This window comes from Stenella coeruleoalba, assembly GCF_951394435.1.
Source record: "Stenella coeruleoalba genome assembly, chromosome: 11".
NCBI classification, from domain to species: Eukaryota; Metazoa; Chordata; class Mammalia; order Artiodactyla; family Delphinidae; genus Stenella; species Stenella coeruleoalba.
This window is the reverse complement of record NC_137157.1, coordinates 74,054,239-74,071,508: the sequence shown is the minus strand read 5'-3', so window position 1 is coordinate 74,071,508 and position 17,270 is coordinate 74,054,239. Positions and strand designations below refer to the sequence as shown.

The 17,270-nt window shown below is 36.6% G+C and overlaps 1 protein-coding gene across 1 annotated transcript in view; it reads right to left on the bottom strand.

The window, feature by feature from the left end:
- LOC307193751 (copine-8) overlaps positions 1 to 16,599 on the bottom strand; it is a 195,098-nt gene extending 178,499 nt beyond the window's left edge. The window contains exon 1 of the mRNA XM_079936161.1: positions 16,550 to 16,599. The gene's annotated coding sequence lies outside the window, so the exon portion shown is untranslated. The remainder of the gene's footprint in view (positions 1 to 16,549) is intronic.
- Between the last annotated feature and the right edge of the window lie 671 nt (positions 16,600 to 17,270).

Sequence of the window (17,270 nt, the reverse complement as noted above, 5' to 3'; positions counted from 1 at the left end):
ATACATAGAGAATCCTAAAGATTCTACCAGAAAACTAATACAACTAATCAATGAATTTGGTAAAGTAGCAGGATACAAAATTAATGTACAGATATCTCTTGCATTCCCACACACTAACAACAAAATATCTGAAAGAGTAACTAAGGAAATCCTCCTATTCACCATTACAACAAAAAGAATAAAATACCTAAGAATAAACTTACGTAAGGAGACAAGAGACCTGTATTCAGAAAACTATAAGACACTGATGAAACAAATCAAATACAAACAGATGGAGAGATATACTATGTTCTCGGACTGGAAGAATCAATATTGTGAATATGACTATACTACCCAAAGCAATCTATAGATTCAGTGCAATCCCTATAAAGCTACCAATGACATTTTTCACATTACTAGAACAAAAAATTTTACAATTTGTATGGAAACACAAAAGACACCGAATAGGCAAAGCAATCATGAGAAAGAAAAATGGAGCTGGAAGAATCAGTCTCCTGGACTTCAGACTACATTACAAAGCTACTGTAATCAAGAAGGTATGGTACTGGCACAAAAATATAAATATAGATAAATGGAACAGGATAGAAAGCCCAGAGAGAAACCCATGCACATATGTTCCCTTATCTTTGATAAAGGAGGCAAGACTATACAATGGAGAAAAGACAGCCTCTTCAATAAGTGGTACTGAGAAAACTGGACAGCTACATGTAAAAGAATGAGTTAGAATACTTCCTAACACACAAAAATAAACTCAAAATGGATTAAAGACCTAAATGTAACGCCAGACACTATAAAACTCTTAGAGGAAAACATAGGCAGAACACTCTATGACATAAATCACAGCAAGATCCTTTTTGACCCACCTCCTTGAGTAATGGAAATAAAAACAAAAATAAACAAATGGGAAACTAATGAAACTTAAAAGCTTTTGTACAGGAAAGGAAGCCATAAACAAGATGAAAAGACAGCCCTCCAAACGGTAGAAAATATTTGCAAATGAAGCAACCAACAAAGGATTAATCTCCAAAATATAAAAGCAGCTCATGCAGCTCAATATCAAAAACACAAACATCTCAATCCAAAAGTGTGTAGAAGACCTAAACAGACACATCTGCAAAGAAGATATACAGATTTCCAACAAACACATGAAACAATGCTCAACAGCACTAATCATTAGAGAAATGCAAATCAAAACCACAATGAGGTATCACCTCACACCGGTCAGAATGGCCATCATCAAAAAATCTACAAACAATAAATGTTGGTGAGGGTGTGGAGAAAAGGGAAACCTCTTGCCCTGTTTTGGGATACTGTGGCTGTAAATGGATACAGCCACTATGGAGAACAGTATGGAGGTTCCTTAAAAAACTAAAAATAGAACTACCATATGACCCAGCATTCCCACTACTGGGCATATACCTTGAGAAAACCATAATTCAAAAACAGACATGTACCACAATGTTCACTGCAGCACTATTTACAATAGCCAGGACATGGAAGCAACCTAAATGTCCATTGACAGATGAACGGATAAAGAAGATGTGGCACATATATACAATGGAATATTACTCAGTCATTAAAAGAAACGAAACTGAGTTATTTGTAGTCAGGTGGATGGACCTAGAGTCTGTCATACAGAGTGAAGTAAGTCAGAAAGAGAGAAACAAATACCGTATGCTAACGCATATGTATGTATTCTAAAAAAATATTATAATAATGGTTCTGATGAACCTAGTGGCAGTACAGGAATAAAGCTGCAGACATAGAGAATGGACTTGAGGATATGGCGGCCAGGGGAGGGGAAGCTGGGACGAAGTGAGAGAGTACCATTGACACATATACACTATCAAATGTAAAATAGCTAGTGGGAAGCAGCTGCATAGCACAGGGAGGTCAGCTCAGTGCTTCATGACAACCTAGAGGGATGGGATAGGGATGGTGGGAGAGAGGCTCTAGAAGGAGGGGATATGGGGATATATGAATACATATAGCTGATTCACTTTGTTATACAACAAAAATTAAACAACACTGTAAAGCAATTATACTCCAATAAAGATGTAAAATTTTTTTTAAAAGATGTAGGCAATAATATATTAGGTTGTTATATAGTCCTCCAAAAGTTTTCACCACCAAAGTAAAATTTTAGTATTTGTTATTTCTTTCATATCATTTTGTTATGCTGTTTCATTAAGATTTCATTTTCAATACGAGTTAGGCAAATGTTTTCTTGACTTTAGCAATCCTCTTCATTTTAGTACATTTCTGAAAAATTAATACTTTATCCTAGAAATTCTACTGTTAGGAGTTTATCATAAAGATAAGTTCACCCACATCTACAAACCTGACAAGGATACACAAAGATAGGTATAGAGTGTTCATTGTAATCATGTTTCTAAGAGCCAACAAAAATCAAACAGACAATAACAGAAAAATAAAACAAATTAAACTGAATACATAACTCCAACAAAGGTGAATTATTTAAAATTACGGAAAATGATAGTTTCTATGTAGCTATATTAAAAGGAATTATTTCTACATATATCTATAGTATGGGAAAATGTAAGACAAATTTAAGTGACAAAAGCAGCTTATATACTGGTGTATCTTATTTGTTTTAAATAATATTATGTATACATCTTTTATATTAAAACTATATGATACAAAATTTTTTAAAAATCAACTTTCAAAATATTTTTTTAATCTGTTCACTTCTCCTCATCTTCTTAGTCTGAACTACTTGTGTTCTCCAAACTAGAATATCTCATGAATAATTAAATGCTGATAATTCTGTTAACAACCCACAACCATTTTCCCCACAGCAGTGAATGACTTTTGTCTTTGAACAAATATCATGAACTTTCCCACTGCATCTATGATAAAATTCAAATGACAAAAATGGCCTATTTTCTATTCTAAGTCTGTACTCTAATTTTCATAGCTTATATCAGTATGTAATTGCATTTATTTGTGGTTATTCATTTAATGAATAGATCATAAACATTCATTATTCATTTAATGAATAGATGGTAAACTCCATGAGGGAATGGGGGAGGGATATTATTGGGTGATTCGATTTAAGAGGTCTTTCCTAAAAGATATTGACTATATTTAATAACAACAACAATATTAATAACCACTGAATGTTTATTAAATTCCAGTGTTCTCTATGACAAATGTACTATATTAAGTACTGCTACTTCTTACAACAATCCTTTTGAAAGTGTATTATTCATATGTTTCAGATGAGGAAACTGGAGCTTGTGAATTTTAAGTAATTTGCTCAAATTATATACCTAACAAATTATGAAACCCAGGTCTGACTGGCCCCAAAGTCCATGTATTATCAACTTCATTACAGTGGCTATTTACTTATCGGTAGACTAAATTCTTCATATTAAAAATGTGACCCATAGATATAAATATATATATAATATAGATGTACAAATTTTTCATATTACATAGCAAGTTAGTAGCAAAGTTGGGACTTTAAACATCATCTGATTCCCTGCCCAATATTCTTTCAAACAAAATAAACCAGACAAAATAACTGTATCAGTCTAATTTTCAGAGAATTTAATAAAGTCAAAATTTCCTCCAAAGTTGACTATATTTTCACAAGCAAAAGTTGCACAATAAAGACATGCACTGCTTTATTGTAAATTTGTATGTTTCTCACCTTTAAGACTAACCACTCTCCTATCCTCCTTTCTGCTTCTCTTCATCCTCATGCTGACTCTTGATCTTCACATGCACTCACAGCCACAGCATAGATTTCAAGACAAGGCCACATTTGAGTCAGAACTCTAAGCCAACCATTTAAGGTTCTGCCTCAGGTCTCTCTTAAGCCCTATTCTTCTACTTGGTTCTTCTGCCTTATTCCCAAGCTCCCTTTCTACTTTATTCCTCCCCCACATTTCTCGTGTTGAACTTCAGCAGCCTTGGACCCTATGTCAGAGATGAGATTCCCATATCCATCAGACAACTACAAGCTGCTCTTCCAATTATCACCTGCCTCCAAGTTCCTGTCCTTGTACTCTTCACACCTGTCAGGACACTCACTAATCCCTCTTGAATCCCTCCCTTTATTTTCTACCCATTTCTTATTGCCTAGATCACAAGCTGCTATAGTCAGCCTACAAAGAACATAACCTTTTCCCCTAGCTAAAACAGCTGTTGGGTGAATTACCCCTAGACTTTCCAGTCCTCCCCAGAGTAAGAATCTTCTTTCTAATCACAACCAATCCCTACCTCCTTGCCCAATCCTCTTATTTGGAATCAGTCAAGCCTGGATGAGACTAAAAGGAACAAAGAGGTATGTTACATTATGAATATAATAAATGCATTCCTCCCAGAGGAGAGAATGGCAATCTTTATTAAACTGGTGCTGATTCTAGCATTTTGGAAGGCTTTGGTGAATCCATCACTGAGATCTCTAAAGATAGAAGATTCTCTGACAGCATCAGGAAGAATATTAGATATAAGCTCACAGCATGAGAATACACACTGCTGAGTGGGTATAATGCTAAATAATAATGGATGACCTAAAGAGAGAAGCTGATGAGTCATTGGAAGACACAGTAAGTGTTGCAGACAAATTAAGTAGCACAAGACTCACTTTAGGAGTTCAGGGAAAAGACCAAAATGTAGGATGGCATTAAAATATGACAGATGTGTTTCCTCAAAACTTGAATCCAACAGAAAACACTGTTGGAAACTGAAAATCTTGAGCTGCTATTAAAAAGTAAATTAAAAATTCTTGAACATCAGTTTCAAAAAATTCCACATAAAATTTCCTACAGAATGTTAAAAAATAATTTTATTCTCATAAAAATGAGAAAATCTATTTTTAAAAGTGACAGCAATTAACTAAAGCCCAGAAAATAAAAAGATGAATTGAAATTCAAATTCTGATTATTTAATAGGGTATGAGGCAATGTACAAGAAACCACTTTTCCTTTGTAATAAATATAACTTAATTTTCAAAGGCTTGATTAATAATAAATAATTCAAAGCTCTAGTATATCTGCTATAAATCTCCAGATTTTATATTTAACATCATTTTAACAAGACCACCTCTGAGAATATATTATAATACAATTGCAACTAAGAAGCTAGCAGACATTCTTCTAAATACCTTACAAAAAATAATTCGAACTAGGCCATTTAAAGACAAGAAAACAAGGAAATATTTTGAATAACTTAGAATATAAATGGGACACTAACTGGAAAACAAATCTCTAATCTAAAACACTAAATCATTTGGATAATGCTATTTAAGATAAATAACATTTGGGACACAGGAAGACAAAATTCACAACGAGTCAATTTTGTTAATTACGGGTGGATTATCTGCCTCAGGAGGTAATATCCTGTGCTACAATTCTTAAACCTATACCTATCCAGATAGAAAAAAAATCCCTAACTCTTTAACAAAATTGCCAAAGGTAATGGCTGCAGGAGAGTGTACAAATTATATTTCTATCTCCAGCCATGAGGAACATACCATGAAAAATATGTTTACTGACCATCCTACAATATTATCTTTGCCTTAGGTAGCTAAACACTGGCCAGGGCAGGTTCACAAGGGAGAAGAGGTGTGGGAGAAAGCAAAAGGGACTATGAGAAATAGATGCGCAATCTGCATGTTTAAATATATATTATTTGCCAAGTATGAATACCTTCATCATTTCTGCCAGGCTTTCATATATTCCACTACTTTTATATATTATGTGATAAAACAAGAAATCTTTAGAAGTTGTGTTTGTCATCAAGCTTCCTGTCAGAGAAGAAAAATTTCCCTGACCTTGCATCACCTCCAGTACCCAACCTGGCTCCATCCTTTCTTCCAAACCCATTTCCTCCTCCACTGAAATATCATATCTTCCAAACTTCCCATCTCTCTCCATCATCTGTCCATCAGATTGGTTCAAAATAATCAAGTTCACAGAAAAAGATACCACTGAGCAAGGGTTAGCAGGAATAAGTATGGAATCTGAAAGCATCCATGGAGTGGATCAGCTATGAAGAGCTACTTCAACATTATGGGCAGATACAGCTTCCATGCAAGCAACATTTCACTCTCTTCCTCAACCAAACCATGCTTTTTCAAACAAAACAGTATGAATAGCTTAGACTGCTTTTCATTTGAAGTTGAGGTGAGGAGGTGAAATACTATTTGAATAGAAAATGCACCTTCTCTTAAAGCACTTGAACTTCCAAGAGCCCAAGAGAGAATGCTTATCTCAGTGGACCCAGTTTTTTATTTCACATGTTCCCCTTTCTGTAGACACATGCCTCTCTCATAGCTGGAGTTTTGTTTCTTTTTTTAAACATCTTTATTGGAGTACAATTGCTTTACAATGGTGTGTTAGTTTCTGCTTTATAACAAAGTGAATCAGTTATACATATACATAGATCCCCATATCTCTTCCCCCTTGTGTCTCCTGCCCTACCACCCTCCCTATTCCACCCCTCTAGGTGGTCACAAAGCAACAAGCTGAACTCCCTGTGCTATGCAGCTGCTTCCAACTAGCTAGCTATTTTACGTTTGGTAGTGTATATATGTACATGCCACTCTCTCACTTTGTGCCAGCTTACGCTTCCCCCTCCCTGTATCCTCAAATACATTCTCTAGTAGGTCTATGTCTTTATTCCCGTCTTGCCCCTAGGTTCTTCATGACAATTTTACTTTTTTCTTAGATTTGTTTTTTAGATTTGTTTTTCTCTTTCTGACTTACTTCACTCTGTATGACAGACTCTAGGTCCATCCACCTCATTACAAATAACTCAATTTTGTTTCTTTTTATGGCTAAGTAATATTCCATTGTATATATGTGCCACATCTTCTTTATCCATTCATACGATGATGGACACTTAGGTTGCTTCCATGTCCTGGCTAATGTAAATAGAGGTGCAATGAACATTTTGGTACATGACTCTTTTTGAATTATGGTTTTCTCAGGGTATATGCCCAGTAGTGGGATTGCTGGGTCATATGGTAGTTCTATTTGTAGTCTTTTAGGTAACCTCCATACCATTCTCCATAGTGGCTGTATCAATTTACATTGCCAGCAACAGTGCAAGAGGGTTCCCTTTTCTCCACACCCTCTCCAGCATTTATTGTTTCTAGATTTTTTGATGATGGCCATTCTGACAAGTGTGAAATGATATCTCATTGTAACTTTGATTTGCATTTCTCTAATGATTAATAATGTTGAGCAATCTTTCATGTGTTTGTTGGCAATCTATATCTTCTTTGGAGAAATGACTATTTAGGTCTTCTGACCATTTTTGGATTGGGTTTTTTGTTTTTTTGATATTCAGCTGCATGAACTGCTTGTAAATTTTGGAGATGAATGCTTTGTCAGTTGCTTCATTTGCAAATATTTTCTCCAATTCTGAGGGTTGCCTTTTACTCTGGTTTATGGTTTCCTTTGCTGTGCAAAAGCTTTTACGTTTCATTAGGTCCCATCTGTTTATTTTTCTTTTTATTTCCATTTCCCTAGGTGGTAGGTCAAAAAGGATCTTGCTGTGATTTATGTGTTTAGAGTGTTCTGCCTATGTTTTCATTTAAGAGTTTTATAGTGTCTGCCCTTACATTTAGGTCTTTAATCCATTTTGAGTTTATTTTTGTGTACGGTATTAGGGAGTTTCTAATTCCATTCTTTTACATGTAGCTGTCCAGTTTTCCCAGCACCACTTATTGAAGAGGCTGTCTTTTCTGCACTGTGTATTCTTGCCTCCTTTATCAAAGATAAGATGACCATATGTGTGTGGATTTATCTCTGGGGTTTCCATCCTGTTCCATTGATCTATATTTCTGTTTTTGTGCCACTACCATACTGTCTTGATTACTGTAGCTTTGTAGTATGGTCTGAAGTCAGGGAGCCTGATTCCTCCAGCTCTGTTTTACTTTCTCAAGATTGCCTTGGCTATTGGGGTGTTTTTGTTTCCATACAAACTGTAAAATTTTTTGTTCTAGTTCTGTTAAAAATGCCATTGGTAGTATGATAGGGATTGCACTGAATCTGTAGATTGCTTTGGGTAGTACAGACATTTTCACAATGCTGATTCTTCCAGTCCAAGAACATGATATATCTCTCATCTGTTTGTATCATCTTTAATTTCTTTCATCGGTGTCTTACAGTTTTCTGCATACGTCTTTGGTCTCTTTAGGTAAGTTTATTCCTAGGTATTTTATTCTTTTTTGTTGTGATGGTAAATGGGATTATTTCCTTAATTTCTCTTTCAGGTTTTTGATCATTAGTGTATAGGAATGCAAGAGATTTCTGTACATTAATTTTGTGTCTTGCTACCTTACCAAATCCAACTGGCTCTAGTAGTTTTCTGGTAGCATCTTTAGAATACTCACTGTATAGTATCATGTCATCTGCCAACAGTGACAGTTTTACTTCTTCTTTTCCACTTTGGATTCCTTTTATTTATTTTTTCTCTTTGACTGCTATGGCTAAAACTTCCAAACTATGTTGAATAATAGTGGAGAGAGTGGGCAACCTTGTCTTGCTCCTGTTCTTGGAGGAAACGGTTTCAGTTTTTCATCATTGATAAAGAGGTTGGCTATGGGTTTCTCATATATGGCCTTTATTATGTTGAGGAAAGTTCCCTCTATAACTACTTTCTGGAGGGTTTTTATCATAAATCAGTGTTGAATTTTGTCAAAAGCTTTTTCTACATCTATTGAGATGATCATATGGTTTTTCTCCTTCAATTTGTTAATATGGCATATCACAGTGACTGATTTGCATATATTGAAGAATCCTTGTATTGCTGGGATAAACCCCACTTGATCATGGTGTATGATCCTTTTAATGTGCTGTTGGATTCTGTTTGCTAGTATTTTGTTGAGGATTTTTGCATCTATGTTCATCAGTGATATTGGCCTGTAGTTTGCTTTCTTTGTGAAATCTTTGTCTGGTTTTGGTAACAGGGTGATGGTAGCCCCATAGAATGAGTCTGGGACTGTTCCTCTCTCTGCTATATTTTGGAAGATTTTGAGAAGGATAGGTTTTAGCTCTTCCCTAAATGTTTGACAGAAATCACCTGTGAAGGCATCTGGTCCTGGACTTTTGTTATTTGGACGATTTTTAATCACAGTTTCTATTTCAGTGCTTGTGATTGGTCTGTTCATATTATCTATTTCTTCCTGTTTCAATCTTGGAAGGTTGTGCATTTCTAAGAATTTGTCCATTTCTTCCAGGTTGTCCATCTTATTGGCACACAGTTCCTTGTAGTAATCTCATGATCCTTTGTATTTCTGCAGTGTCAGTTGTTACTTCTCCATTTTTATTTCTAATTCTATTGATTTGAATCTTCTCCCTTTTTTTCCTGATGAGTCTGGCTAATGGTTTATCAATTTTGTTTATCTACTCAAAGAACCAGTTTTTAATTATATTGATCTTTGTTATCTTTTCCTTCATTTCTCTTTCATTTATTTCTGATCTGATTTTTATGATTTCTTTCCTTCCTCTAACTTTGGGGGGGGGTTTTTTTGTTGTTTTTCTTTCTCTGATTGCTTTAGCTGTAAGGTTAGGTTGTTTATTTGAGTTGTTTCTTGTTTCTTAAGGTAAGATTGTATTGCTATAAACGTCCCTCTTAGAACTGCTTTTGCTGCCTCCTATAGGATTTGGGTCATCCTGTGTTCATTGTCATTTTTTCTTGGTATTTTTTTGATTTCCTCTTTGATTTATTCAGTGATCTCTTGGTTATTAAGTAGTGTATAATTTAGCCTCCATGTGTTTGTATTTTTTACAGATTTTTTCCTGTAATTGATATCTAGTCTCATAGCGTTGTGGTCTGAAGAGATACTTGATATGATTTCATATTTAAAAACTTACCAAGGCTGATTTGTGACCCAAGATATGATCTATCCTGGAGAATGTTACATGAACACTTGAGAAGAAAGTGTATTCTGTTGTTTCTGGGTACATTTCCTATAAATATCAATTAAGTCAATTGTCTTTACTGTATCATTTAAAGCTTGTGTTTCCTTATTTATTTTCATTTTGGACGTTCTCTCCATTGGTGAAAGTGGGGTGTTAAAGTCCCCTACTATGATTGTGTTACTGTTGATATCCCCTTTTATGGCTGTTAGTATTTGCCTTATGTATTGAGGTGCTCCTATGTTGGGTGCATAAATATTCACAATTGCTATATTTTTTGGATTGATCCCTTGATCACTATGTAGTGTCCTTCTTTGTCTCTTGCAATAGTCTTTATTTTAACGTCTATTTTGTCGGATATGAGAATTGCTACTCCAGCTTTCTTCTCATTTCCATTTGCATGGAATATCTTTTTCCATCACCTCACTTTCAGTCTGTATGTGTCCCTAGGTCTGCAGTGGGTGTCTTGTAGACAGCATATATACAGGTCTTGTTCTGTATCCATTCAGGCAGTCTATGTCTTTTAGTTGGAGCATTTAATCCATTTATATTTAAAGTAATTATAAATATGTATGTTCCTATTACCATTTTCATAATTGTTTTGGGTTTGTTATTGTAGGTCTTTTCCTTCTCTTGCGTTTCCTGCCTAGAGATGTTCCTTTAGCATTTGTTGTAAAGCTGCTTTGGTGGTGCTGAAGTCTCCTAACCTTTGCTTGTCTGTAAAGGTTTTAATTTCTCCATCAAATGTGAAAGAGATCCTTGCTGGGTGAAGTAATCTTGTTTGTAGGTTTTTCTCCTTTATCACTTTAAATATGTCCTGCCACTCCCTTATGGCTTGCAGACTTTCTGCTGAAAATTCAGCTGTTAACCTCATGGGGATCCCCTTGTATGTTATTTTTTGCCTTTCCCTTGCTGCTTTTTTTTTTCTGTTTTTTATTTTGTGGTACACTGGCCTCTCACTGTTGTGGCCTCTCCCATTGCAGAGCACAGGTTCCGGACGCGAAGGCTCAGCGGCCATGGCTCATGGGCCTAGCCACTCTGCGGCATGTGGGATCTTCCCGGACCGGGGCATGAACCTGTGTCCCCTTCATTGGCAGATGGACTCTCAACCATTGTGCCACCAGGGAAGCCCCCCCTTGCTGCTTTCAATATTTTTTCTTTGCATTTAATTTTTGATAGTTTGATTAATATGTGTCTTGACGTATTTCTCCTTGGATTTATCCTCTATGGGACTCTGTGCTTCCTGGACTTGATCAACTATTTCCTTTCCCATATTTGGGAAGTTTTCAACTATAATCTCTTCAAATATTTTCTCAGTCCCTTTCTTTTTCTCTTCGTCTTCTGGGACCCCTATAATTCGAATGTTGGTGCATTTAATGTTATCCCAGATGTCTCTGAGACCATCCTCAATTCTTTTCATTCTTTTTCCTTTATTCTGCTGTGCCATAGTTATTTCCACTGTTTTATTTTCCAGGTCACTTAACTGTTTTTCTGCCTCTGTTATTCTGCTATTGATCCCTTCTAGAGAATTTTAAATTTCATTTATTGTGTTGTTCACCACTGTTTGTTTGCTCTTTCGTTCTTCTAGGTCCTTGTTAAACGTTTCTTGTATTTTCTCCATTCTATTTCCAAGATTTTGTATCATCTTTACTCTCACTACTCTGCATTCCTTTTCAGGTAGACTGCCTATTTCCTCTTCATTTGTTAGGTCTGGTGGGTTTTTGCCTTGCTCCTTCATCTGCTGTGTGTTTCTCTGTCTTCTCATTTTGCTTAACTTTCTGTGTTTGGGGTCTCCTTTTCACAGGCTGCAGGTTTGTAATTCCTGTTGTTTTGGGTGCCTGTCCCCAGTGGCTAAGGTTGGTTCAGTGGGTTGTGTAGGCTTCCTGGTGGAGGGGACTAGTGCCTGTGTTCTGGTGGGTGAGGCTGGATCTTGTCTTTCTGGTGGGCAGGTCCACATCTGTTGTTGTGTTTTGGGGTGTCTGTGGTCTTATCATGATTTTAGGCAGCCTCTCTGCTAATGGATGGGGTTGTGTTCCTGTCTTGCTAGTTGTTTGGCATATGATGTCCAGCACTGTAACTTGCTGGTCGTTGAGTGGAGCTGGATCTTGGTGGTGAGATGAAGATCTCTGGGAGATTTTCGCCATTTGATATTATGTGGAGCTGGGAGGTCTCTTGTGGCCAGTGTCCTGAACTTGGCTCTCCCACCTCAGAGGCACAGCACTGACTCCTGGCTGGAGCACCAAGAGCCTTTCATCCACATAGCTCAGAATAAAAGGGAGAAAAAAAAAGAAGGAATGAAAGAAAGAAGAAGATAAAATAAGATAAAATAAAATAAAATAAAATAAAATTATTAAAATAAAAAAGAATTGTTAAAAAAAATTCTTAAGCAATAAAAAAAGAAAGAAAGAAGAAAGCAACCAAAGCAGAAAACATATCCAGCAATGGTAACAAGTCCTAAAAATTATACAAAAAAAAACAAAAAAAACAAAAAAAAAAACAGACAGACAGAACCCTAGAACCAATGGTAAAAGCAAAACTATATGGAGAAAATCATGCACAGGAGCATACAGATACACACTCACAAAAAGAAAAAGAGGAAAAAAAAATTATATCATTGCTCCCAAAGTCCACCTCCTTCAATTTGGGATGATTCGTTGTCTATTCAGGTATTCCACAGATGCAGGACACATCAAGTTGATTGTGGAGATTTAATCCACTGCTCCTGAGGCTGCTGGGAGAAATTTCCCTTTCTCTTCTTTGTTTGCACATCTCCTGGGTTTCAGCTTTGGATTTGGACCCGTCTCTGTGTGTAGGTCACCTGAGGGCATCTCCTCTTCACTCAGACAGGACGGGATTAAAGGAGCAGCTGATTTGGGGGTTCTGGCTCCCTCAGGCCAGGGGTACGGAGGGGTACAGAGTGCGGGGCAAGCCTGCGGCAGCAGAGGCCAACATGACATTGCACCAGCCTGGGGTGCACTGTGTGTTCTCCCGGGAAGGTTGTTCCTGGATCATGGGACCGTGGCAGTGTCGAGCTGCACAGTTTCCCAGGAGGGGAGGTGTGGATAGTGACCTGTGCTTGCACACAGGCTTCTTGGTTGCTGTAGCAGTGGTGTTACAGTTTCATGCCCGTGTCTTGTGTCTGCGCTGATAGCCATGACTCACGCCCGTTTCTGGAGCTCCTTTAAGCAGCGCTCTTAATCTCCTCTCCTTGTGCACCAGGAAACAAAGGGGCAAGAAAAAGTCTCTGACCTCTTCAACAGTTCCAGACTTTTTCCCGGACTCCCTCCCTGCTAGCTGTGGCACACTAGCCCCTTCAGGCTGTGTTCAGGCAGCCAACCCCATTCCTCTCCCTGGAGTCTGACCTCCGAAGCCCGAGCCTCAGCTCCCAGCCCCCACTGTCCCAGCGCGTGAGCAGACAAGCCCCTTGGGCTGGTGATTGCTGGTCGGCACCAGTCCTCTCTGCGGGAATCTCTCAGCTTTGCCCTCTGTACCCCTATTGCTGTGCTCTCCTCCATTGCTCCAAAGCTTCCCCCCTCCGCCATCTGCAGTCTCTGCCCGCAAAGGGGCTTCCTAGTGTGTGGAAACCTTTCCTTCTTCACATCTCCCTCCCACTAGTGCAGGTCCCATTCCTATTATTTTGTCTCCATTTTTTCTTTTTTTCTTTTCCCCTACCTAGGTACGTGGGGAGTTTCTTGCCTTTTGGGAGGTCTGAGGTCTTCTTCCAGCTTTCAGTAAGTGTTCTGTAGGAGTTGTTCCACATGTAGATGTATTTCTGCTGTATTTGTAGGGAGGAAGGTGATCTCCACATCTTACTCTTCCGCTGTCTTGAAGGTCCCCCCCTCATAGCTAGAGTTTTTAACAAAAGCCAATATTTTCTCAAGCAAGAGGGTGGGTGACTACAAAATATTTGTGTATTTGTTTGATATAATCCAGTGTCCACCTGGGTTGGAGTAACTTCCCAGGTGAGAGAATATGATTATTATCATCTGATTTTTTAATTAATAAATCCAAAATATCCTTCCACTAGCAAGCTAAATCTATTAATTTTACTGTCCTATTTTTGATTAATCTCCTAAGAACCCTCTCAACTCTTTCCTCTGTTCTCTTTATCTCAAGTAACTAACTTAATTCCCTCATGTAATAGGCCCCATTCAGCAATTCTTCATTTCTTTGCTTCTTTCTTTTGTAGCCTATCTCTTTGCTACACTCAAAATCTGCACTTCATTACCCATTTAGTAATAACACTTGCCTAGCTAAACTTACTTTGAAAATCAAAAAATTTCCCACTGCTTAAACAATAAGCCCACCTTTAAACCCTTTTCTTAATGTTTATTTACCTGGTAAGATTGCCCAATAAAGTAAGGGGGAGACTTTGAATATAAGATTAGTTACATATACTTTTAAAAATTGAATAAATTATATCTTTTTCAATAAGATAGATATAATATCAACACTTACAATAAACTTGCCTAAATTACAAAATACCCTATAGATGAAGTAAAGTATGTAGTTATAATACCTCCATGTTGTCTGAAAAGGTTTCCAAGGTTTTGCCTCATTTGTGCTACCCTAATCTCAGCAGAAGCTTAGAAAAATCTAAGGAGCATTTCACCATTTCTGATTATGTAAAATGATTATGGCTCAACTGCTGGCCAATACTCCCTACATTGGCATATTCTGCCAATCATTACTGTAGGAATCTTCACCCTGTAGCCTGAATTTGCTTCTGTTGGTCTTGTCCAGTGGGACTTGGACTTGTTGAATTAACTGAACAAGGACTACATCTTACACTATGTTCTATTTACCACATAACCAAGCCAATATAATATCAACTTTTTAACATGTTTTAATACTAATATAATGCTGATTTTCCACTGGGAAAAATTCTATGGAATTTAAGAGCTTTCTGAAATGAGTTATGATTTCCTCTTATGGAGAAAATAACATCAGGTAAAACTGTTTAATAAAATGATCAATTTAAAAATATGAGTGCAAGTTCTGTAAAAATCTCTATTCTGTTGCTCTAAAATAAAAATTCTACATTTTAACTGCTTTTTTCTCTCAAAGAATATTAAAGGCATATTTATGGTAGCATTGTATAGATAATATTGATTATTTTTTCAGCAAAAGAAAGGGTGTTTTACTAATCTAAGAATGCTTATGGGCCTACGTTACTAGACTAGACAATGCAATAAGAATTATGTATACTTAATAAAAATATCTATATTTGTTTTATAGATTACTTATCATTGATTTATTAAAGTGAGCATAAATATATTTAAACCATAATCTTCCAAATCCTACAATGATGTAAAAACAAATTACATGTGAAAAGAATGTTCAAAAGATCATTGGTATGCAAAAGTTTTCAAACTGACATTCAGCAATGATTTTCTAAGATAATCAAAGTTAAATAAAAGAAGTTAGAATTCATAGACTTCTTATCAGCCTAAGAAGAAGATACTAAGTATAAAGTTCCATTTTATACAGGGAAGGTGAAAATGATGCTTTAACCATTTCAAGTGTTTGATGTCAAAGGTGAATAGATTTGTAAAGTTTTGAGATAATTATTTTATAAGTTTGAGATTCTTAAAAAATTGGTGAAGATAGAGACTTCAGAACTCCCCAAATCTTTAGACATTGTGGTTTGCTCTGCAATAGCCTTAGACCCTCCTAGATCTTTTGATTTTTAAAAGCAGTTAAGTGAATCAAAAAAATCAAAATTAGGGATGGGGGAAGAAGGAGGACAAGGAGAGGAAAGTATTAGAGAAAATGTCTAGAGTTTGTTTTCTGCCTTGTATGGAATTAGAGAAAATAGGATCATCTCATGCAATTGATCTGAAAATTAAGCATGATAGCCATAATTGAAGGTGAATATGGAAAATATAATTCTTAGTGACCACCTTCTATTAACATTTTCATACTTACTGCCTTCTTTTCAGACTAATTTTTTAGTAAAAAGTATTATTAAATCTCAATCACTAAAAATGCATTGATTAAACATAAAAGGTGGTACTACATATAGTCCCTGGTCCAAAGAAGTAAAATCTCTTCTTCAAAAAGTACTACATCTGGGGCTTCCCTGGTGGCGCAGTGGTTGAGAGTCTGCCTGCCAATGCAGCGGACACGGGTTTGAGCCCTGGTCCGGGAAGATCCCACATGCCGCGCAGCAACTCGGCCCATAAGCCACAACTACTGAGCCTGCACGTCTGGAGCCTGTGCTCTGCAGCAAGAGAGGCCACGACAGTGAGAGGCCCGCGCACTGCGATGAAGAGTGGCCCCTGCTTGCCACAACTAGAGAAAGCCCTTGCACAGAAACGAAGACCCAACACAGCCAAAAATAAATAAATAAATTTATTAAAAAAAAAAAAAGTACTACATCTAAGAATTAATAGTATAACCAAAAGGAAAACAACAAATTTTCTGGCTTAAATCTGCTCATTTCATTTTGTGAAGATTTTGTAGCATGGCATATGACAGCTGAAATATAAATTATCCTTTATAAAAATGTCAAAATGATTTGTTGGAAGAAAAATACTCAAGATTTTAAAACACACTTTTGGTCTACAACCACATATTCATCAATTTAAAACTGCCAAAACAGAAAATAAAGAGTTAACATTTCATTGTCTAAATTAAAAAATACTTACACTATGGACTTTTCCAGGCGACTTCCCTGTGAACCAACAATCTCCCCCAATGTACAAAACACTTGTCCCAGAAAGTCCTAAAATAGATAAAAGGATTAAAGCTCTTAAGTTCCCAAACTGTCTTTACACTATGTATTTTGTACATCATATCTGCACTGTTTTCATTGCTAAAATATTGAATTCTCTAACTTCCAAAAATAAACAAAATAAGCTGAAAATGCACTAATTTTAGCATGTGATTGTCCCCTAAGTTTGCACAGCCTTTTGTCCTTTAATCACTAAGCTGGCTTGTTATTAAGAGTGTTTAGACATTGTGTTTATTTTCTTTCTCTTTTTTAAATTAAAATGAAAATGGAAAAAAGTTCCATGATTTGAATCCACAATTGGGTTCACTTGAGATGTCTCTGAAACTTCTAAACTTTTGGCTGAGAAGGCAAATCATGAAAGCGCAGAGCAGGGGTGGTCAGCACTAACAGTGATACTTACAAAGAAGCAGTGTGACATCATGGCTACAACTAGGATCCAGAGCCACACTGCCAGATGTCTGTTCCAGTACCACCACTGACCATTTGTGACTGCGGCAGTTAATAAACTCTCCGGTTTCCTCTAACATGTAGTCGCCCCCTTACAGAGCTATTTTGAGGTTTCAATGGGTTATTGCATGAGATAATATTAGTATATATTAAGTGCCTAAAAATGGGTTAAGTATAATACATTATAA